The sequence below is a fragment of the Scyliorhinus torazame genome, chromosome 2 (assembly GCF_047496885.1).
Source record: "Scyliorhinus torazame isolate Kashiwa2021f chromosome 2, sScyTor2.1, whole genome shotgun sequence".
NCBI classification, from domain to species: domain Eukaryota; kingdom Metazoa; phylum Chordata; class Chondrichthyes; order Carcharhiniformes; family Scyliorhinidae; genus Scyliorhinus; species Scyliorhinus torazame.
Genome location: NC_092708.1, coordinates 194,644,324 through 194,667,454, shown reverse-complemented (window position 1 = coordinate 194,667,454; position 23,131 = coordinate 194,644,324). Strand labels below are relative to the sequence as shown.

General features: G+C 45.6%; 1 protein-coding gene across 2 annotated transcripts in view; it reads right to left on the bottom strand.

The window, feature by feature from the left end:
* The window catches only part of slx9 (SLX9 ribosome biogenesis factor), a 163,063-nt gene that overhangs the window by 91,858 nt on the left and 48,074 nt on the right, over nt 1-23,131 (bottom strand). The window lies entirely within an intron of this gene.

Below are 23,131 nucleotides of genomic sequence, written 5' to 3'. Positions count from 1 at the left end.
GAGGGTACGTGGGCGAGAATGGAAGCGGGCTCTTGCGGGGGGCTGGGGTCACGGACACTGGCAACGGCGCCTCTCCTGATGGCCCCAGAAATGTATATGGTAAGTCTGGTGGTGGTGGCCACGTTGACGATCTGTTTAAACAGCATTTTAGGTGGGGTGTGTGTGTGTCTGTGCGCGCACTGATTCGGGGGACTCATGGGTTCAAGCCTTGGAGGATTGATGCAACGTTCAAGGGATGGAAAGAGAGGGTGATGAAGGAAATTAAAGATGTGTTTCTGGGAGGGCAATTTGCGAGTTTGGCGAGAGGTTTGGGCTGGCGCAGGGTGGAGATGGCGGGCTGGCAACCACACAATTTCAATGACCTACATATGTGGACCAATCAGGGCCATGTCAAATAAAACCGCCGGTGGGAAATGTTTATCGTCAAAAAATTGGCGGCGTGCCAACCCTACTTGGGGACATGCCAACCCTACGTCATCAATATGGTGCGGGAGTTTGCGAGGAAGCTCTTTCCGAGCTTCCCGATAGCGCCTGCTTCCTCCTTGTTGGATGTGGTGCTGTCAGTGGGGGGTTTGGAGGGGGGACTGGTCTCTGCAATTTATGTGAGGCGTTTGGAGAAGAACGGGGTGTCCACGGAGGGGGTTAAAGCGAGGTGGGAGGAGGAGTTGGGGTTGGTGCTGGAGGAGGGTTTGTGGTGTGAGGTGCTGTGGAGGGTAAACAAAGTTTATGTTGAGCCGGCTGCTTGAAGGATGGAGGATGTCTGTGAGCGATGTGGGAGGGGTCCTGTGAATCATGGACATATGTTTTGATCCTGCCTGAAGCTGGAAAGGTTTTGGACAACGATGTTCAGCACCATTTCAGGAGTTTTACATGTGGACATGGAGCCCAGTCCCCTGGAAACCATATTCAGGGTGTCAGATTGTCTGGAGCTGCAGGTTTGTGTGGGGACAGATGTTTTAGTCTTCACCTCACTGATTGCTCGTAGGTGGGTCTTGTTGGGGTGGAGGTCAGCTTCTCCATCCTGTGCCTCGGCGTGGGGGGGCAACCTGCTGGAGGTTTTAAACGCTTAAGCAGGTGAAATTTGTTCTGAGGGGCGAGGGATGGGTTCTACAATTGCTGGGGTTTGCTCATCATGCTTTTTCAGGAGTTGGTTACCGTTGGCTGTTGAGGTGTGTGTGTGGGGAAAGAGTTGTGGGGTGCTTTATATTGTAAAATTGTTGACTAAAAATACCTTCAAATAAAAAAGGAAAATCCTTGCATTTTTTCAAGTTTTAGCACAGCTTTACTCAGGACCCGAGTACCGCACTGCATAAAACAAACTGAACATCCAGTATATTGGAGAAAGCAGAGATGTTTCCATTTGTCGAAGAGTCCTAAACTAGAGGCCACAAGTATAAGATAGTCACTAATGAATCCAGTAAGAAATTCAGGAGACATACAGGACTCATCGCATGGAGTGGTTGATGCAAATAGCATAGATGGATTTCAGGAAATACAAGGCAAGTGAGCAAGGGACAAGGAATAGGAGACTATGTTAATAGGATATGGCAGGGCAGGGGGGGGGTTTGTATAGAGTATAAACCTCTTGGGCCAAATGACCTGTTTGTATTCTAAAATGCCATGGATCCACAACTATCACTGTCAAATGGTGTTCAAAGTACAATAATTCAAGGGAAACTATGGGAATAATGTCGGTTTGCAAAAACAATTTTAAAGGAATGGTTTCAGTGTATTTCATTTTATTTATTGTGGCTTTAGATTTGGTTCTGCAATTTGGAGTCTGGAACAGCTCAAAGGGGCCATCCCACCAGAACCTGCTTCAGATGAGAGATCACACTTCTCAACATCTAGCTTACTGTCAGTAAGTTTATGATTACAATCACAGGATCTATGCTCCTCCTCAAAACATTCCTCAGAAACATTCTTCAGAAAAAGGTATCAAGTACAAGCAGCAAAAATATTTTATATGGGTTAAATATTACTTCTCTGGTCTCTACTTGGAGCTCTGCTGCATATTTCAGATGCCCTGATAATCACTGAACATCTTCCTCACACTGAACAAACAGCTTTTAAAGTTTATTTTGCAGAGTAAACAAAAATTATTTTAACATCATGTTATAGTCATGCCATTTGCCTGCTTATTGGGAGATGGATAATTCACTTTTTAAAAGCAACATGGAATATGGACACTGAATCTTCACAAAATAGACTCCAGAGAATCAGGTTATTTCCTTTTGTGGTTTTTGCAGAGCCAGGAAAACGAGAACATATCTCTGATAAGTTACTTAAAATGACCTTCCCTGATGCTGATTCACTAACACTCACCTGTCCATGAAAGAGATTTAAAATTACAGTGTCTGCTAGATTTGCTGGCCCCATGAAGATGGAATTTCAGAGAAAAACATCTTGGATGTTGAGATAGCAAACACCATCCATTGTGATGCATTACTTAGCCGTTAACGCATTGTGTGAGCAATGGAAAACAGATACTATTGTCACATGACAGAAACTGGTTAGTGACAGGAAATAGCTTATTAATCCAGAATTATTTTGGGATATGAGAGAGAAATCATCTCTCGCCCAGCACAAGGTAGGGCCCTGCCTCAAATGTAACCTTAGGCAGAGAATTGGGGATTATTCATTTTACCTGCCAGTGTATAATTCTCCACGGCTTGGGCTCTCACTTGTCAACTGTACTGGTTACATCTGCAAAGAATTCCAACAAATTTGTCAAGCATGATTTTCCCTTCATAAATCCATGCTGACTGACTGATCCTGCCACTGCTTTCTAAATATTCCGCTATAAATTCAAGCATTTTCCCCAAGACTGATGTTAGGCTTACTGGTCTATAATTCCCTGCTTTCTCTCTACCTTCCTTTTTGAATATCGGAGTGCTGTGAGGTACCCTCAAACCTGCAGGGACAGTTCCAGAGTCTATAGAATCCCAGAAGGTGACCAAAGTTTCAGTCAACTTTAACTGCTCTGGAGATCTATATTCAGTCATCAACTTCAGCCATGTTACAGAGGTGAGCTTAGGACCAGAAACTATATGCTTGCTCACACAAAATGAGGGAGGGCGGCAAGTTAGAATGTCAAGGCAGCAGACCAGTGACCCCTGTTGATGCCACATGTCTTCACTCTATTCTGCAGACGTACAGCATTATAGCCAAGCCTTTATTATCACCCATTATAGACACCCACATGGACTACCACAATGATCACTGAATAATGATCAAGGCGAAAACTCGAAACAGACTTTCTCCATCCCCTCAGGTCCAGGGACATGGAGAACAACTGGCTGCCACTAGAGATCACCATTCAGGACAGACCGAACATCGAATTTGGGCATTTTGGCCTCTATGGCTGAGTAATACAAAATATTACAGTTAAGCCAATATTTATTTCTTCAGTTTTAACAGAGTCAAAAGGACTTGAAATGTTAACTTTGCTTTCTCTCCTTACAGATGCTGCCAGACCTACTGAGTTTTTCCACCACCCTCTGTTCTCTTTTCAGATTCCAGCATCCGCGGTATTTTGCTTATTTTCTATTTTTTTTGTTGCAGCTACGAAAACAAATCACCCGTTGAAAGGCCAAGAAGATGGTAAAGAGAGGAATGAGTCATTGAAGTAAAACAATTAGATACAAGGAACAGGTACCAAGGCCCTCAAAATCAAAAGCACCATTTTACAGACAATCAGCTTTGAGACAAAAAGATAACAAACCACCTCATTTCTGGGAACCAAGTACAATGCACCTTTAGTCCTCAATGGGAATATGTTAAGTGTATAAAAGGCTGTATTTTCATCGATCTGAAAATAGGAGGCTATGCTATCTCCCTTTTCATATCTCGAACAACCTCTTGTGCTCAGCGACACAAATCACATCAGGCGAGACAAACAATCCAGTGTGAGTTTCAGCAAAAGGCTCATCTGATAGTTATCTAATACCCAGTGTTATTATACTCCATATTCCATATGGGATAACTTGATCTACAGCTGTATTTATTTTGTACACAGCAATAGATTTCTGCCAGTTGGCTGAATCTTTGGGGACAAAGGAGTTTGTTTCAAAGAGAGAGAAAGGGAGAGAGAAAGATAGGGACATGGTGAGATCAATGGAGAGCTTCTTCATCCACATACCCGGTAAGTCAGTGCTCAGCTTTAATCAATTAATGACATATTATCTTCAGTGTGTGGTTTCAGGGTCAAATGAAAGAGCAAATGCTTCTGTGCTTTTGGACCACTTTAATCAACTCACAACAGAAAGCCCTTGGCAGGAGGATGTAAATGATGGCGATTCACCCGACGAGCTGGCTGGATGGCTATCAAAGCTACTAACAAGATTGGACAACGATGTAATTTAAAAGTGGAGTGGTCCTGCCAGCAGACTCAACAGAAGCTTGCCAGGCTATTCAGTAATTCATTTATCTAATTTTCCAGTGCAACCTTGTTGAAACTTGTAGACATCTGAAGGATAATTTTCTTGCACCCAAACATCCTCATCATCTCAATGTACACCAAGTATTACAAATTTTGTGACACTGTGCCTAACATCCAAGTGAGCTCTCTCTTTCGTGCATGACTTAAAGCCCACAGTGGTCCAAATTGCATGTTCTGTAGAGTTGGATTTTTTTCTTTTAAAATTTAGAGTACCCAATTCATTTTTTCCAATTAAGGGGCAATTTAGAGTTGTGAACTGTTTTAATAATCAGGGTATCGTACCCCCCCCCCCCTCCCCGTACATTGGTACTGAGGGGAGGATACCCTGTTTCTCCAACACAAAATTAGTATTTGTACCTTTTGGCTTGTATATATATATTTTACCGTTTTAATAAAATCATTTGGCCAATCTACCTAGCCTGCACATCTTTGGATTGTGGGGGCGAAACCCACGCAAACACTGGGAGAATGTGCAAACTTCACACGGACAGTGACCCAGAGCTGGAATCGAACCAGGGACCTTGGCGCCGTGAGGCAGCACTGCTGTCCACTGTGCCACCGTGCTGCCCATGGAGTTGGTTTTTTAATGTTGTTTGCTATCGTTAAAAAAGTGCTATGAATTTTTTGATCATAAATGAGCATCTATTCAATTTCTATTCAGCTTATAAATACATTCTTTAGAGTTGATTTGATTTGTCTAGCTTAGTGTCTGATTGGCTGAAGCTGCCCCCAGCCCTAATTGCTGAGTGGTAGTGATCTCAGTCACCTGAAGCCTGATTAGTGGCAAACGGTGTGAATTGTACTGAATTACATTTTCTTCTATTTGAAGCCAAGTAGTGTGACTCATCTTCGTTTAGCTAAGTTCTACATAAAAGGCAGACACAAGCGCACACTCGGTGAGCTTGCGCACGGTGAAGTCGAGACATCCTGAGTGAGTGAGAGCTAGAGTGGGAATTGGAATTTGGAGCGGAGTGGGAGGAGGTGCTTTTTCCCTTTTTGTTTTGTTTTCTTCTTCCGGCTTTGTAACTGTTAATCTGCAGGGAGAGATCCAGAGAGCATTCTGGGAAGGTAAGTGATACAAATACCTTTTCAAATTGTGGGGGGGGAAACGGAAGTGAAATCACAGTAAAGCTGTGCGGCTGGTAGGAAATCTGTTAAATTTGAAAAAAACCATTACGTAATTAAATCTAATTGATTAACTAGGCAGTGGAGTAACTAAACCTCAGGGAAGAGATTAGTATTTAGCATTTAATTTTACAATAAAAATCTAGCGTCAGGGCCATATAGTTAATTGTAACTCAATCTAACGATAATTCAAGTGCTTATTGTAAATTAATTAACTAGTGCCTAAATTTCACTCAGGGGTGCAGTGTTCAAACTGTGAGATGTGGCAGATCTGTGACGCTTCCAGCGTTCCGGTCGACTACATCTGCAGCAAGTGTAACCAATGGCAGCTCCTTCTAGACCGCGTGGTTCGGTTGGAGCAGCAGTTGGATGCACTTAGGAGCATGCAGGTGGTGGAAAGTGTCATAGATAGGAGTTATAGAGATGTGGTCACACCCAAGGTGCAGGCAGACAGATGGGTGACCGCTAGAAAGGGCAGGCAGACAGTGCAGGAATCCTCTGTGGCTGTCTCCCTCTCTAATGGGTATTTTTGGATACTGTATGGGGGGGGGGGGGGTTTGGATACTGTATGGGGGGGGGGGGGGGGGGGTAAGCCTATCAGTGGAAAACAACAGCAGCTAGAACAGTGGCACCACAACTGGCTCTGTTGCTCAGCAGGGGAGAGCAAAGTGCAGGAGAGCAATAGTTATCGGGGACTCTATAGTAAGTGGCACAGGTAGGCGCTTCTGTGGAAATGAAATGAAAATCGCTTATTGTCACAAGTAGGCTTCAAATGAAGTTACTGTGAAAAAACCCTAGTCGCCACATTCCAGCGCCTGCTCGGGGAGGCTGGTATGGGAGTTGAACCGTGCTGCTGGCCTGTCTTGATCTGCTTTAAAAGCCAGTGATTTAGCCCAGTGTGCTAAACCAGCTCCTGGAAGTGAAAGAGACTCCAGGATGGTGTGTTGCCTCCCTGGTACCAGGGCCAAGGATGTCTCCGAACGAACACAGGACATCCTGAAGGGGGAGGGTGAACAGCCAGAGGTCGTAGTACAATCACGTCACAGCTTTACTATGATTTCACTTCAGTTTTCCCCCCGACATGAAAAAGTATTTGTTTCACTTAATGACATGGGCAGGAAGATTGAGGAGGCCCTGCAGAAGGAGGAGTTCAGGGAGTTAGGCAGTAAACTAAGAAGCAGGACCTCTAGGGTTGTAATCTCAGGATTACTCCCTGTGCCACGTGCCAGTGAGTCTAGAAATAGGAGGATACTGCAGCTAAACACGTGGCTAAACCAGTGGTGTAGGAAGGAGGGTTTCAGATTTCTGGACCATTGGGATCTCTTCCGGGGCAGGTGGGACCTGTGAAAGAAGGACTCTATGCAATAGCCTGGCTGGGAGGTTTGCTAGAGTCACACGGGAGGATTTAAACTAATATGGCAGGGGGATGGGAACCAGAGTGTCAGCTTAGAAGGTGTAATAACTGAAGAAGAAGTCAAGAACAAAAATAATAGAACATCACCTTCAGGCAGAGCAAAAAAGGTGACAAGTGTGAGAAGGGAGGTGGTCAATGCAGGACTGAGGGTGTTGTACCTTAATTCAAGCAATATATGGAATAAGGCAAATGAGCTTGTTGCGCACATTGAAATTGGCCGGTATGATGTTGTAGGCATCACAGAAACGTGGCTGCAAGGGGATCAGGGCTGGGATCTAAATATACAAGAATGTGTCCTATCTAAAGGACAGGCAGATGGGCAAAGGGGGCGGGTTGCATTTTTAGTAAGGAATGAAGTTAAATCGATAGCAAGGAGCGATAATCAGAAGGCATACAATCTCTGTGGCTAGAGTTGAGGAATCGCAAAGGTAAATGAGATGAGGAATCACAAAGGTAAAAACACCCTGATGGGAGTTATGTACAAACCCCCTAGCAATAGTCAGGATGTAGGGCAGAAAATAAATCAGGAGATAGAGAAAGCATGTAAAAAAGGCAATATCACAGTCATGGGCGACTTCAATGTGCCACGTGGCTGGGAAAATCAGGTTGGTAATGGATCCCAAGAAAAGGAATTTGTGGAAGGTTTAAGAGATTTTTTTTGGAGCAGCTTGTGACAGAGTCTACTAGGATTCTGGATTTGGTGATGTGTAATGAGGCAGGCTTGATTAGGGATCTTAAGGTGAAGGAACCTTTAGGGAGCAGGGACCACAATATGATAGAATTTACCCTGCAGTTTGAATTTACCCTGCAGTTTGAGAGGGAGAAGCTGGAGTCAGATGTAATGGTATTCCAATTAAATAAGGGTAACTACAAAGACATGAGGGAGGAGCTGGCCAGAGTTGATTGGAAAAGGAGACTAGCAGGTGTAGCCACCTGGGTTGGCCACTTCAAGACTTAAAATGGAGATCCGCAAAGACTGCAGGGAAATTCAGCCAACACAGGCAAAAACTAGCAGGTGCAAAGATCCTGTGTATTAAAACTTTGCAGAAACCCAGACAGCACTGAAACCAGCAGCCATCTGCATATTAATGAGCGATCCCCGGGAATAATTGAAACATTTAAGGTGAATAAGGCCAAGCCAGACTCCTCGGCGCCAGCAGGAGCGAAGACAAAGGAAAGCCAACGGACACTCCGGGACCGCCCAGCGATCAGGGAACGGCTCCAGTATTGGAGAAATCGATCCAAGTGATCGGAACGCAGTCCAATCACTTGGAACCAGGTACGGGGTCCACCCAAAGGGGAGGGAAGCCCCTGGGGACTATAAAATAGTGTCCCCAAGTTCAATTTGTCCTTCTTGGCAGGGTCACTCAGCAGCGAACCAACCCTCGACAGTGAACTGCCTAAGCTGCCGCATCAACCAAGTAAGTCTCCAGTCAACGCACACTACGAGATAGGCGCTCCTAGCTACCAGTCCATACCAGCTTTTGAATCCTGCAGACTCAGGATCGAACAGAAGGCCATTTGTTCCCCTGACCTGGTGGGCCAGTCCAAAGCTAAGTATAGGCCTTTTAGTGATAGAGATAGTCTAGTAAGTAGAGTTTTATGCACGAGTAGTGAGTTACTGTGTATAACAAATGTGTTTTGATGTGAATCTTACTAATTGGTGTGTTGAGTTATTGATCAGTACTTGAACGTGAACCTCGTGGCGGTATCATAAAGATACCTGCCGACTCTAGAGCAAAGGTTATAGAAACAGAGCAAATTAAGTAAAGATACAACGGGCAACATTTATGAGCCAACCAAAAGTTAGCAACATATTTCTGGCGACATCTGACGGGACCTGAACTAGAAGTGACTTAACCACTCCGGGAGAACTCAAAGATTTGAATTAGAGATCCAATTGGGAACAGAAAAACCACAAGTGTTCAAGCAGTTCTGATCAATCCTCATAATTCGGAAGCGTGTTAATACATACGTAACTAACAGGGCTGAGGTAAAACTGATAATTTTTCGCAACAAAATCTGTCGGGAGTTTGTATTCCGGAAAATAGCGAATGTCGTACCTGTGTTTACAGCACCGCCTTAGTGCCCCTCGTTCCAAATTTTAAAAGAGCATTCAGAGAGGAAAAATGGCAATGAAACGCCTCATGAACCCTCAAGAATTCATGGTCGCAGCGACCAGCAGCAGAGTAGGTCAGTGTCCCGTTTGGGAAGTTGAGATTAGAAGGTACCTCAAAGGGAAGGGATGGCCCCTTTGGAGTGGCTTTTGTTCAAATGAGGAAACAGGTCCTGGTAGTATAGGACATACTTGGGAGGGAGAACCTGAGCAAAATCCACAAGGTGAGGTCATTCGGACGCTCCGCAAAGAGATAGAAGAGAGACATCGAATGAGCAAGGTCGATATTAGTGAGATCGAGAGAGAGAGAACATAGAGTTTAGAAGGAAGTTGGCAGCAAAGGACGGAGAGGTGGATGATGCCAATAGGGCACACTAGTCTTGTCTAGCGCATCTGAGCAACTTCCAAACCCAATATGAAAAGGCCTATCAGGACACGCAATGTGCAGTCCTGGTAAGAGAAGAGACAGAGAAACAGCTAGAGGCATTGCAAAGGCAGTGCAGCGATTTAAAAGCAGCGTTAAGAGCACTCCATGCTGCCACCACGGAGCACAGACCAAGCTCAGTGGATCATTCAAAATGCCGGAAGCAGATTGCAGAACTGCAGTCTTTGCTTTCAGTACAAAATGGGTTTCAGAGCACCTTTGGATCCCAATTAGATGAAGAAGAGGCCCTGATTGGCAAGAACTAAACAGAACCATGCATAGCTATGTACAGGGAACATGTGCGCAAGGAAAGCCCAAAAAGAGAAAAGCACCCCAACCCCCCACAGAGCAGATAGATCAGGCACCCATGAATCCAGTAACCACCACCGCACAGTCACATCGGAAGGAGACGCGGAATTCCTTTACACCACCCCGTTAACCGTGACCCAATTACGGGACGCGTGCGAAAAGATCACACCGTTCCTCCCACCTCAGACCCCCACCACGTCTTTGCTATAGTAAAGCAGCAGGCGACCATGTATGGCCTGGATGAGCGTGAGCAAGTGAAGCTCACAGTTTTGAGTTTAGACCCTTCAGTTGTAGCAGCCCTTGCCGACCCACAAAATGTAGGAGGAGGCACCCTTGCAGAGATGCACACAGCGATCCTAGACGCGATCGGGAACAACAGAGGTGACCCAGTAGAAGGCCTGAATAAGTGCAGGCAGAAGAAGACAGAACACCCCACAGCGTTTGCTGGACGCCTGTGGATCCATTTTACAGCCGTTTTCGGCAACTTAGACTGCGCCCATTTGTCCCAAGATGGCATGGCTAAGTGGACCCACACCCTTATCTCCCATGCCACAGAGGCAGGACAAAAAGCCTGTGCCAACTATGACCCCTTCGGAAGAAGCGCACAACGAAAAGTGGGTTTTAAAAAGATTGTCCCGCTCCTGGGAGCAATCTGTCCACAACAAACCCGCAATTAGAAAACCTGAAGAACAGCAGGCAGAGGCAGACATCCACGCAGTTAAAGCACCCCAGAATACCGCATGGGTGAACAAAGGCATGAACAGCCCCCCACAGAAACCACAAGGAGTGTTACAACTGTGGACAATTGGGTCACTTTGCACAATGCCCCACGAAAGCCACAGAAAGCCCAGCAGGCAGGCACTCTGAATAATAATAGGACAAAGCCCATACAGAGTGAGCGCGCCCGTTCAGACCAGACAGACCTGAACGGAACTGACTGACTGTGTTCGGGTTCGCCGAGTTGGGTCTGCGACACCCTTTGGGATAGGTCCGACCAACCAGTCGTTGCAGCGAAGATATGGGGTCAGCCCATCGAATTTCTCTGGGACACAGGAGGGTCCCGCACCACAATTAATTCCTCCACCATGTTCCAAAAAGACACGTGGCCCACTACAGCCACAATCACCCTCAGCGGCTTCACAGGCCACTCACAGCAGGGACATATCACAGCCCCTGTACCCATTCAAATTGGAAATATTACGACAAAACACCCCATAGTTTTGGTCGATCTGGACCACACAGCAGAACACATTTTGGGCATTGATTTCATGAACTCCCACAACCTCTCTTTTGACCCAGTAAATCAATGTGTCTGGAAAATGACAAAGTCAGCAAGAGCCCCTGCAACGCTCACAGTAGGCGAGTACGCAAACAAGATTAGCACAGTCGGCGAATTTTGGTTTGACCCGACCACGATTAGTGCAGACAAACAGATTAGGGCAGTTCTTCAGAAGAACAGGACCGCATTTGCAAGTCATAAACATGACTGTGGCAGGATGGCTGGTTCGGTTCAAATAATAGGACCTGACCCTAGACCCCAGAAGCAATACGGATTTCCCCAAGAGGCAGAGGGAGAAATCTCAAAGGTTATTGACAGCTTATTAGAACAAGGTGTACTTAGATCGGTAGCCTCTACTAATAATGCTCCGATTTGGCCAGTGAGAAAGCCCGATGGATCATAGCGACTGACCATCGATTACCGGGAACTCAACAAAGTCACCCTCGCAGCAGCCCCCACGGTAGCCACAAGTCCCGAGGCCATGCTCAAACAGGGACTCAACTCACGATATTTTACGGTTTTGGACATCAGTAACGGATTCTGGTACATTCCATTGGCAAAAGCGCGCCAATACAAATTTGCCTTCACTTTTAAAGGTCAGCAGTACACGTGGACATGCCTTCCACAAGGATTCCACAACTCCCCCTCCATTTTCCACCGACAGCTGGCAAATGGTTTAGCGAAATTTTCTCGCCCTGAATGTCTGGTCCAGTATGTGGACGACCTATTACTGCAGACAGACACCAAGGCAGAGCACATCGAGCTTCTGGCCGAACTCCTGGAACTCCTACAGAAAATTGGATGCAAAGTAAACCCCCAAATGGCCCACATTTTGGAAAGCAAAGTGGTATATTTGGGAACGATTATCACGCGTGGTAAACGCGAGATCGAGCATAAAAGAATTGACTCTATTGTCAAATTACCCCTTCACCAGAAAGTTTCAGCACTCCGGTCGTTTTTAGGACTGGTTGGCTACTGCCAAAACCATGTTGACGGTTTCGCCACCAAAGCAGCACCCCTCTCGGAACTCCTAAAGAATGGAGCCCCTTGGGAATGACTTCCGCAGCACACGGATGCTGTAGATGCTTTAAAGCGCGCACTCATTGCAGCCCCCGCACTACAGGTTCCAGACCCGCTTTCCCCCTATGCTATAGAGATAGCTAGCACAGACCGTACCCTTTCGGCCGTGCTCCTCCAGGAACAGCACAAACAGTTAATACCCGTGGCTTACGCCTCCAGAGTTTTAGATCCTGTGGAGCAGGGATTTTCGGCCTGTGAAAGGCACCTGCTCGCAGTTTTCTGGGCAGTGCAATACTTTTCATACATCACCGGACTAAACCCCATCACAATCCTCACAGAACACACCCCCACCCAACTTTTACTAGACGGACGACTTAAGGACGGTACAGTAAGCCAGATTAGAGTAGCCAGATGGACCCTTCTTTTGCAGGGACGGGACATCACTGTAAAAAGGACCAAGACCCATACTTTCCTAGCCGACAACCTTCAGTACCCAGGCACCCCCCACGAATGTGAAATCATCTCACCGCACCACAACACAGGCCCCTTTATCGCAAAAACACCCCCCCCAGAAAGATAGGTAGTTCACCCCAGAGCCCCAAGCACACAGACACGTGCGCACCCTTGAGAATATATGTGGATGGTTCTTCCACCATATTAAACGGGAAGCGCATTACAGGATGCGGCATATATGTTGAGGTTAGAGGAAATCTTGTTAAAACTACCAGGACACTTAGGCACGCAGGCGGCAGAACTAGCAGCCATTGCGTACATTGTGGATCACCCAGATTCCTTCCCCAGTCCAGTAGACATATACTCGGACAGCCTCTGTGTCTGTAACAGCCTCACAGAATTCCTACCCCTGTGGAAAGCAAGAGGATTTGTTTCCGCAGACGGAAAACCCCTCCCTTCAGCCCCATTGCTCCGGCACATTTTAGACCAAGCACAGGACAGGACATTCGGCATTGTTAAAGTTCGAAGTCACCACCTTTCCTCCCCCCCTGGAAATGTAAACGCCGACGCACTGGCTAAAGCAGGTTCCAGACATGGATATTTTTGGAACCCCTCCCCCCCCCCCCCCGAAAGCGCCCCAGTGAGTGCAGTTCAGGTCTCGCAGACTAATAGAGGATTTAGTGCAGGCCCAGAAGCAAGATAGTAATCTCAGGGAGATTCTAAAAGGAAAATTTCCAGCCCCATACGATAGGTTTAAAAATGCACTGACCACACATGATGGTGTGATCCTAAAAGACACCCTTTATGTGGTTCCTGAACAGGACAGGAATCAGCTCATTTGTTTGTTCCATGATAGTCATGGGCATCAGGGAATTGACCCCACTACAGCCCACCTCAGGCAGCTCTGTTGGTGGCCGAATTTAAAAGAAGACGTCACGCACTATGTGGAAAATTGCCTTATCTGTGCCCAAAACAATCCGGACAGATATGCAAAGAAAGCTCAGCTTAGCCACACCTGTCCCGTTAATGGCCCCTGGACTAACCTCTAGATTGATTTTATAGGACCATTGCCCCCTTCCAGGAATGGTTACAAGTATGTGTTAGTCGTGATAGACACGTTTACAAAATGGGTAGAAGCATTCCATCTAGAACGAATACGGCAAAGACTACCGCAAAGATTTTAACCCACCACATCTTTACGAGATGGGGACTCTCCCGCAGCATTGAATCCGACCAAGGTTCCCATTTTACAGGATGTGTAATGAAGAACGTCCTCACGATATTTGGCATTACCCAAAAATTCTGCATCGCATACCACCCCCAGTCAAGTGGTATCATGGAGCGAATGAATCGGACCCTAAAAGCTCCCTTAGGGAAATGGTCCAACAAAACAGCACCACTTGGGATTCAGTCCTCCCTTTTGCACTAATGTTTTTATGTAACACTGTTTCGACATCCACAGGATACACCCCACACACTCTCATGACCGGACGCCCCATGAAAGGCACAGAATTTTTATTAGGACTTGACTTGACCAGCCCCGAAGTGACGGCCCTCACACACGAGAACGCAGTGAAATAATTAGTTGAAAATGTAAAAACGGCTCAGCTAGCAGCCGCAGTAAGATTAGGCACCTGGAAGAAACAGGGCAAGGTCTGTTTCGACAAGACAGTGCATGCGACTGAGTTTGAAGTAGGACGGCAGGTCATGCTCTCCATTTACAACCCCAGCACATTCCTGTCACCAAAGTATTCGGGCCCGTACTCCATTGCGGACAAAGCAAGCCCCTCCGTTTATAAAATCAAGTACTCCAATGGGAAGACCGCGTGGTTTCATATTAACCAGCTCAAGGCATATGGCTAGCAGTCTAACCACGCACACCACGTCATGCTCAACGCAGCAGACCACGCCCCGCCCACAGCCAACGTATCCCTACCCTCCCCCAACTCGCCCAACCCCATCCACGGACTCGACCTCGACTCCACCCCCGAACTCTAGACTCCGCCCCGGAACGCCCACAGACAGCAGCAGCAGCAGAGACAGCGACTGTGACACAGACAATAGCCACAGCACGCCTCCCTACTATCCCCATGCAACAGGCCCCACACCCAGCGAATCTGAACACTATTCGAGTGATCCCTTCCTGATCACATTCTTCAACAAACCCCACCAAAGACCACCGCCCTACGATGACGACTCCGTCCCCACAGAATTAGATACAACTTTTTGGCACCGCGACAATTTATACAGGCTCGTCCGAAACGACGAGATGGACCCTAAGTCACACCATGCAGCTTTATCAACCCTCATCCATTCCAGAGTATGGCATCCGGGAGAAGAGGATGACTTTGAGTCTGACTCCCAAAACGAGAACCCCTTTGCGACCCTGTTCGCAACTGATAACGTCCAGATGACGTTTTAAAAAGGAACTGCTTGGGAAAAACGGTGTCCTTTCTGATGGAACCTGCAGCATGTTGTTCAATGTTTGTTTGTTTGTTAGTGTTATTGTTAAGTGTTGTTTGCACACTCGGAAGTTCCACGGCCACATGCTATATTTGTCGGCAGAAACCTGTGAAAACTTGCCAGCACGCTTATCGGCAGAAACCGCTGTGAGCTTGCCAGCCCCCGTTCATAACTGCTCTTCTGGTTCGACGGTAAAACCTTTACAGCAACCCCCCACGATGACTACATTTCTGCCCGTTCTTGCCGGTTGCTCAGGCAGTGGAGAAACGACATTGGTCTCCGCCCTGCCTGAGGACCCCCCCTCTGGTCAGCTACACTCGGGTAGAGCACATACAGCATTGATCACCGTCTTACCCAGAGATTCCATCCAACTCTTACCCGCCGTAGCCCATACGCACCCCATTTTTGGTTCATTATGTTCAAAATTCTTTTGTTTGGTTTTGACAACCTATGGTTGCTTCATCTGCTATTTACATCCTCAAACACTAGGATGGTAAATCACACAGGCTGCGAGATGGCTCGCAGTACGGCAGTATTTTCTTAGATGTCTAGTCCAAATTGGCACTAAAAGACAGACATGCTAACATTCAAGGTGTTATGCTCATGTCCATAGAACTCCGGAACCTCAGGAACTTAAGAGGAAGAGAAGAAAGGAAAAGACGACAATGAAGACATCATACGTGTTTTTCGTCGTTATTGTAATTTGTATCCGGTTCCGCGCGAATGCGAACCCCCTGACCCCAATCCCCCCCGGCCGTCAATGATTCACTTCCCCATAGCGCCCAGTGACAAGTAACAACACACCATCATGGTGTGATACGTTTATAACCTGGTATTCACTATCATACGTAATTGAATCCCTTCTAGTACTGGCGATATTCTGCAGCATCGTGCAAACTATCCGCATGAGGAAATGGCGAAGAGCCTACCGCTCTAGCACCCCGGCATGCAGGATGAGATCCCCTATTTTCGGTTTTCACCCGGCCCCCGAACCCCTTGATCTACAATAAAGGACATTCGCTCGGCGTCATTTTGTGAATAAAGACAACTGAGAGAATGTAAACCTCTGTGCTCGACTGCCAAGCCAGACAAACTTGTGTTGCTGCTATCTGTACATTTAAAGTGTTGTAGATTATTTTTGATTGTTTGAGTGAGGCTAGTTTATGGAAGATAGTTAGAGGTACCGTTTTTTAATGTTGTAATGCATGCCCCTATTGTGACATAGCGCAACTTAGAATTGTTAGTTAAAAATTTTCATACATAGTTATGGTCAGTGTAGAGGCCATGGAAGAGTGCTCGCTGGGTCAGGGAGTGAAGACAATGCAGTTATGTGATCCTTCACGCTTCGCATTAGGGATCACAAGGAGGGTGTGTAGCCACCTGGGTTGGCCACATCCCGACTTAAAATGGAGATCCGCAAAGACTGCAGGGAAATTCAGCCAACACAGGCAAAAACTAGCAGGTGCAAAGTTCCTGTGTATTAAAACTTTACAGATACCCAGACAGCATTGAAACCAGCAGCCATCTGCATATTAATGAGCGATCCCCGGGAATAATTGAAACATTTAAGGTGAATAAGGCCAAGCCAGACTCCTCGGCGCCAGCAGGAGCGAAAACAAAGGAAAGCCAACGGACACTCCGGGACCGCCCAGCGATCAGGGAACGGCAGCGGTATTGGAGAAATCGATCAAAGTGATCGGAACGCAGTCCAATCACTTGGAACCAGGTACGGGGTCCGCCCAAAGGGGAGGGAAGCCCCTGGGGACTATAAAATAGAGTCCCCAAGTTCAATTTGTCCTTCTTGGCAGGGTCACACTCAGCAGCGAACCAACCCTCAACAGTGAACTGCCTAAGCTGCCGCATCAACCAAGTAAGTCTCCAGTCAACGCACGCTACGAGATAGGCGCTCCTAGCTACCAGTCCATACCAGCTTTTGAATCCTGCAGACTCAGGATCGAACGAAAGGCCATTTGTTCCCCTGACCTGGTGGGCCAGTTCCGAAGCTAGGTATATGCCTCTTAGTGATAAATAGTCTAGTAAGTAGAGTTTTATGCATGAGTAGTGAGTTACTGTGTATAATAAATGTGTTTTGATTTGAATCTTACTAATTGGTGTGTTGAGTTATTGATCAGTACTTGAACTTGAACCTCATGGCGGTATCATAAAGATACCTGGTGACTCTAGAGCAAAGGTTATAGAAACAGAGCAACTTAAGTAAAGATACAACGGGCAACACTTAAGAGCCAACCAAAAGTTAGCAACATAGGGAAGACAGTGGAACAGCAATGGCAGGAGCTTTTGGGGGTTATTCAGGAGGAACAGCAGAAATTCATCCCAAGGAGGAGAAAACATGCTAAGAGTCGGACAAGGCATCCATGGTTGACGAGGGAAGTCAAGGATGGCATAAAAACAAAAGAAAAAGCATACAAAGTGGCAAGGATTAGTGGGAAGCCAGAGGATTGGAAATCATTTAAAAGAGCGCAGAGGACAACTAAAAAAGCAATAATGGGAGAGAAAATGAAATATGAGTGCAAGTTAGCTAGTAATATAAAAAAAGATAGCAAGAGTTTATTTCAATATATAAAAGGTAAGAGAGACAAAAGTAGACATTGGACCATTGGAAAACGTGGCTGGAGATGTAATAATAGGAAACAAAGAAATGGCAGGCGAACTGAATAGTTACTTTGCATCAGTCTTCACGGTGGAAGACACCAGTGGGATGCCAGAGCTCCAGGAGAACCAGAGGGCAGAGGTGAGTGCAGTGATCATTACTAAGGAGAAGGTTCTGGGGAAACTGAAAAGTCTGAAGGTGGATAAGTCACCTGGACCGGCTGGTCTACACCCCAGGGTCCTAATTGAGAGCTGAGGAAATTGTGGAGGCATTGGTGGTGATCTTTTAGGAATCACTGGAGGCAGGAAGGGTCCCAGAGGACTGGAAAGTGGCTAATGTAACACCGCTGTTTAAGAAGTGAGGGAGGCAGAAGACGGGAAATTATAGGCTGGCTAGCCTGACTTTGGTCATTGGTAGAGTCTGTTATTATGAAATGAAAGAAAATCGCTTGTCACAAGTAGGCTTCAAATGACGTTACTGTGAAAAGCCCCTAGTCGCCACATTCCGGCGCCTGTTCGGGGAGGCTGGTACGGGAATTGAACCGTGCTGCTGGCTGCCTTGGTCTGCTTTCAAAGCCAGCGATTTAGCCCTGTGCTAAACAGCCCCTATTAAAGATGAGATCGTGAAGTACTTGGAAGTGCATGGTAAAATAGGACCGAGCACAGCTTTGTCAAAGGGAGATCATGTCTGACAAATTTGTTAAGGTAACAAGGAAGTTAGACAAAGGAGAACCAGTGAACGTGATTTATTTGGATTTCCAGAAGGCCTTTGACAAGGTGCAGCAGAGGAGACTGTTAAATAAGTTAAAAGCCCATGGTGTTAAGGGTAAGAACCTGGCATGGATAGAGGATTGGCTGACTGGCAGAAGGCAGTGAGTGGGATAAAGGGGTCTTTTTCAGTATGGCAGCCCGTGACCAGTGGTGTGCCTCAGAGGTCTGTGTTGGGACCACAACTTTTTACAATATACATGAATGATCTGGAAGAAGGAACTGAATGCACTGTTGCTAAGTTTGCAGATGATACAAAGATCTGTAGAGGGACAGGTAGTATTGAGGAATGATCCCTGGAATGAAGAACTTGTCATATGAGGAACGGTTGAGGACTCTGGGTCTGTACTCATTGGAGTTTAGAAGGATGAGGGGGGATCTTATTGAAACTTACAGGATAATGCGAAGCCTGAATAGAGTGGACATGGAGAGGATGTTTCCACTTGCAGGAAAAACTAGAAGCAGAGGACACAATCTCAGGCTAAAGGGACGATCCTTTAAAACGGAGATGAGGAGAAATTTCTTCAGCCAGAGGGTGGTGAATCTGTGGAACTCTTTGCCGCAGAAGGCATGGAGGCCAGATCACTGAGTGTCTTTAAGACAGAGATAGATCGGGTCTTGATCAGTAAGGGGATCAGGGGATATGGGGAGGAGGAGAATGGGGATGAGAAAAATATCAGCAATGATTGAATGGCGGAGCAGACTTGATGGGCCGAGTGGCCTAATTCTGCTCCTATGTCTTATGGTCTTATAATTAGCGAGTTGCAGAAACTTTCACCAATACATTTAGCATGGGATAACACAGTGACCAAAGCAACCCCTGAACAGCAATGGTTTAAATGGTATAGCATAACAAAATAGCAATTATGGCCATTTAAATCAAACAAAAAATACTTAGCTGGAAGCATAATGTGTCATTTTATTTGACCAAATGCTTTTGCTTATTTTGTTCATTGCACCAATGTGAAAGCCACATTTACTGTACCACCAGGCATTTGAATAGAGGTAAAGATTTGAGGTCAAAGGATGATGATGAGTGATGAGGCTAGAAGTATTGACCAGTCATTACAGTTGGCCATTTTAGGTTTGCTGATATACTATGATGGTTAATTCAACAGCTCCAAATCAAAAAGACCTCTCCAATTTGTAAAGAATTTTTAATTCAAAGAATGCCACAAGACATAAGTGACAAGCGAAGAGGAGGTCCGTAGAGGTTTTGCAAAACTTGATTTAAGGGATAGGTTTTGAAGAAGTTTGAAGACCCAACCTACTGCAGACTTCTTAACATAAACACTTCATAGATTTCAACAGAATCTTCATCACAAACTTTTCAAAATATATATATTTTGTTCCACTGACCGTTGCCAGTATTTTATTGCAATACCTCAAACTTTGAGGAGCACAATGCATTACAGCTCCAATACACTGTACCACAAAGTGGTACTACAGGTACCCAACTTCCTTATCTCTAATGGGAAGCTGCTGAGCAATGGCCAGATGCCTGTTAAATGAGGGTTCTGTGCAGTTGTTCTCCAGTTGTGGTTGGAAAAGAATTGTGTGGCACAGGCAAGATGAGGAATACAACTGCAAGAGAAATAGCCAGTTGCCATTCAACATAATTTCCCTGAATAACAAATCTTGATAAAAAATGATTGATGTTAATTCAATTTCTCACACTAACTGACTTTGTGGTGCCAGCCTCTGGAGTTTGGCTACAGAGGACTATCATTCACAATCTCAAAACAGATTAATTCCAATAACATATCTTGGGAATAAGATTAATGCATTGTATGAATCATATCAAAAGGTATCACTTCATCTAAATATTGCTAGAGTGGTTTATCCAAAACACAATTCTCAATACATCTTCTGTAACAATAGCAGCTCTTCAACTTTTCTCTACAGCATAGGGAGGGGGGGGGGGGGGGGGGGGGGGGAAGGAAAGAGGACCTCAAACAGAATTTATATAAAACATGAACTCCATTTCCCTCCACATCACCTTCATTCTGTTTCTCGGTCTATGGATGCTGCTTGACCTGCTGAGTATTTACAGCATTATTTTGTTTTTATTTCAGACATCAAAAGTGCCAGGCATGCTTCTAGCTCTATGCTAAACACTCAGAGTTGACAGTGAGCAAACCAAAATCAGTATCACAGCACCCAAGTTTGGGTGGAGAAAAAAAACAAGTGTTCCCACGCTTCGTCACACAAAGATGTAAAGCACACACAAGAGGACGAGAGAGGAGAGAACAGGGCATGCCGCAGCTCGAATGCTTCACTGTCAAATCAGAGCCTAGGCTCAAAAAGAATTGGTACTTTGCCAAAGGGCTGGAGAGCTGCCAGGGGCCATGTACCACAATCCGAGTCAGTGTTGCTACTAGTGAAAGAAAATACTAACAGGATTAGATGAAGTAGAATGGGAGGCATTTCAGGTGGCATAAACGTTGACATAGAGCTACGGGCCGAATGGCCTACTTTTGTGCTCTCAATTGCATTCAAATAATGGGGATGGCCAAGATGGTAAACATAGTTAACTCCTCCAGATAAATATGCAACTTGAGTATAGGATCAGCCACAGCATGGTGTGATTGGTCACCAGGGGATAGAATGACAGCAATGGAGGATGGGTCGAATCATTGTTCGGTTTCTCCTGAGCCTCACTGCATTTCGAATGTTTGCGTCTGGGGTGGATGGCTACCGTCAGAATCCACCTGTAAAATGAAACATATTCCACTTAACCAGCAACATGGGCAAGTGATTCACAACTCTAATCTACATGGGAGATCCCAGAGCAGCATGGTGGCGCAGTGGTTTGCACTGCTGCCTCACGACACCGAGGACCCGGGTTCGATCCACCCCGGGTCACTGTCCGTGTGGTGTTTGCACATTCTCCCCGTGTCTGCATGAGTCTCACCCCCACAACCTAAGAGAGGTCAGGGTAGGTGGATTGGCCACGCTAAATTGTCCCTTAATTGGAAAAACAAACAATTGGATACTCAAAAAATAATACTGGGAGATCCCAGTTTATTCAAATCATGTCTTATATTATGGACAAAGATGTTTCTGAATGGGAAATTCTGTATAGTGAATATATATTTTCCCAATTTGTATTTACATTGTCACTACAAAGCACACATGGGTCATTCTGCCAATAAACCAAATCAGGACAAACAAAGTGAGTGAGCCTGGGCAATGGATTATGAAACCTTTATCACAGCAAATACTGGTGACGCACATTCTCAGACCAACAGATGGCTCTTTTATGGGCAAAATGCTGTACAACTGGAGATAATTTACAGTTTGAAGAAAAAATGAATGTAAAAGATTGAGGTCATCTGGTGTGCAGCACACTCCAACATAATAAACAGGTCAAAATTATCAGGGGTTTTGAAAGAGCAGATAGTGAGAAACTAGATGGCAGCAAGCTTGGCAACCAGAGAACACAGGTTTAATGTGAAGATAATTAGTGTTTATTAAAAAAAGGAAAAGTACAGTGAGCTATTTGACCTGGAATGCACTGCTGGAAAATTGGTGGAAGGAGATTCAATTGTAACTTTCAAAAGAAAATTGAAAAGTCCTTGAAAAGGAGAAAGGTGCAGAGCTATGGAAAAAGAGCAAGTAAGTGGGACTAAGTGGATAGCTTTCTCAAAGATCTGGCTAATACACAATGGGCAGAATTGTCTCCTCTTGTGCTGCATAATTTAAAGTTCTGGGTTTTCAGGCAGAACAGGTAGCCCAAGGCCATAACAATTCTTGAATTTGCTTTTGTTCGAAAAGGATATTTCTCTTTTTTGAGTTATGCAGTGTACAGTTAAATATATAGTCAGTATAAATAGGCATATAATTTATTTTTACAAGTAAATAACATTTCCCTAAATAGCTGTTTTAGTTGGCATCTCTTCCAGAGAGAAGCCATTATATGCTAGCTGCATTAAAAATTACCCTTGAAACAGGAGATAATACAATTGGTTAGCACAATTGCCTCACAGCTCCAGGGTCCCAGGTTCGATTCCCGGCTTGGGTCACTGTGCGGAGTCTGCACATTCTCCCTGTGTTTCCGTGGGTTTCCTCCGGGTGTTCCTGTTTCCTCCCACAGTCCAAAGATGTGCAGGTTAGGTGGCTTGGCCATGCTAAATTGCCCTTAGTGTCCAAAATTGCCCTTAGTGTTGGGTGGCGTTACTGGGTTATGGGGAGAGGGTGGAGGTGTGGGCTTGGGTAGGGTGCTCTTTCCAAGAGCCGGTGCAGACTCGATGGCCGAAATGGCCTCCTTCTGCACTGTAAAATTCTATGATTCTATGAAAGCTTGCAGGTGCGTAATGCTCACTAAGGGTTGTTCATGGGATCAAGTTATTTGATATTGTCAAGTGTTAGATGCTAATGAAACCACCCAAATGCCAGAAGTTAGCACCTTACATGTCATCTGCCTGAAAAGTTGAACTGCTTTGCTTAAGCGTGAAGGGATTGCTGTGATCCGCAGTGTCAAAACAGCAAGTGTGGAGTGGAATACGCATTGACAGCTTTCCCTCTTCAGCAATGATCTTATCCTAACTGTTGTGGGGTAACAAGTGAAATGAAATGAAATGAAAGTGCTCAGTATATGACATCCAAAGACTCGGGTAAAAAATTCAGAAAAGTTTCTAAGATGGCGGATAGTTGACAATTTGGAAGTAAAAATAAAGTTGACTGCTAGTTGTAGTCTAGTCGCATTT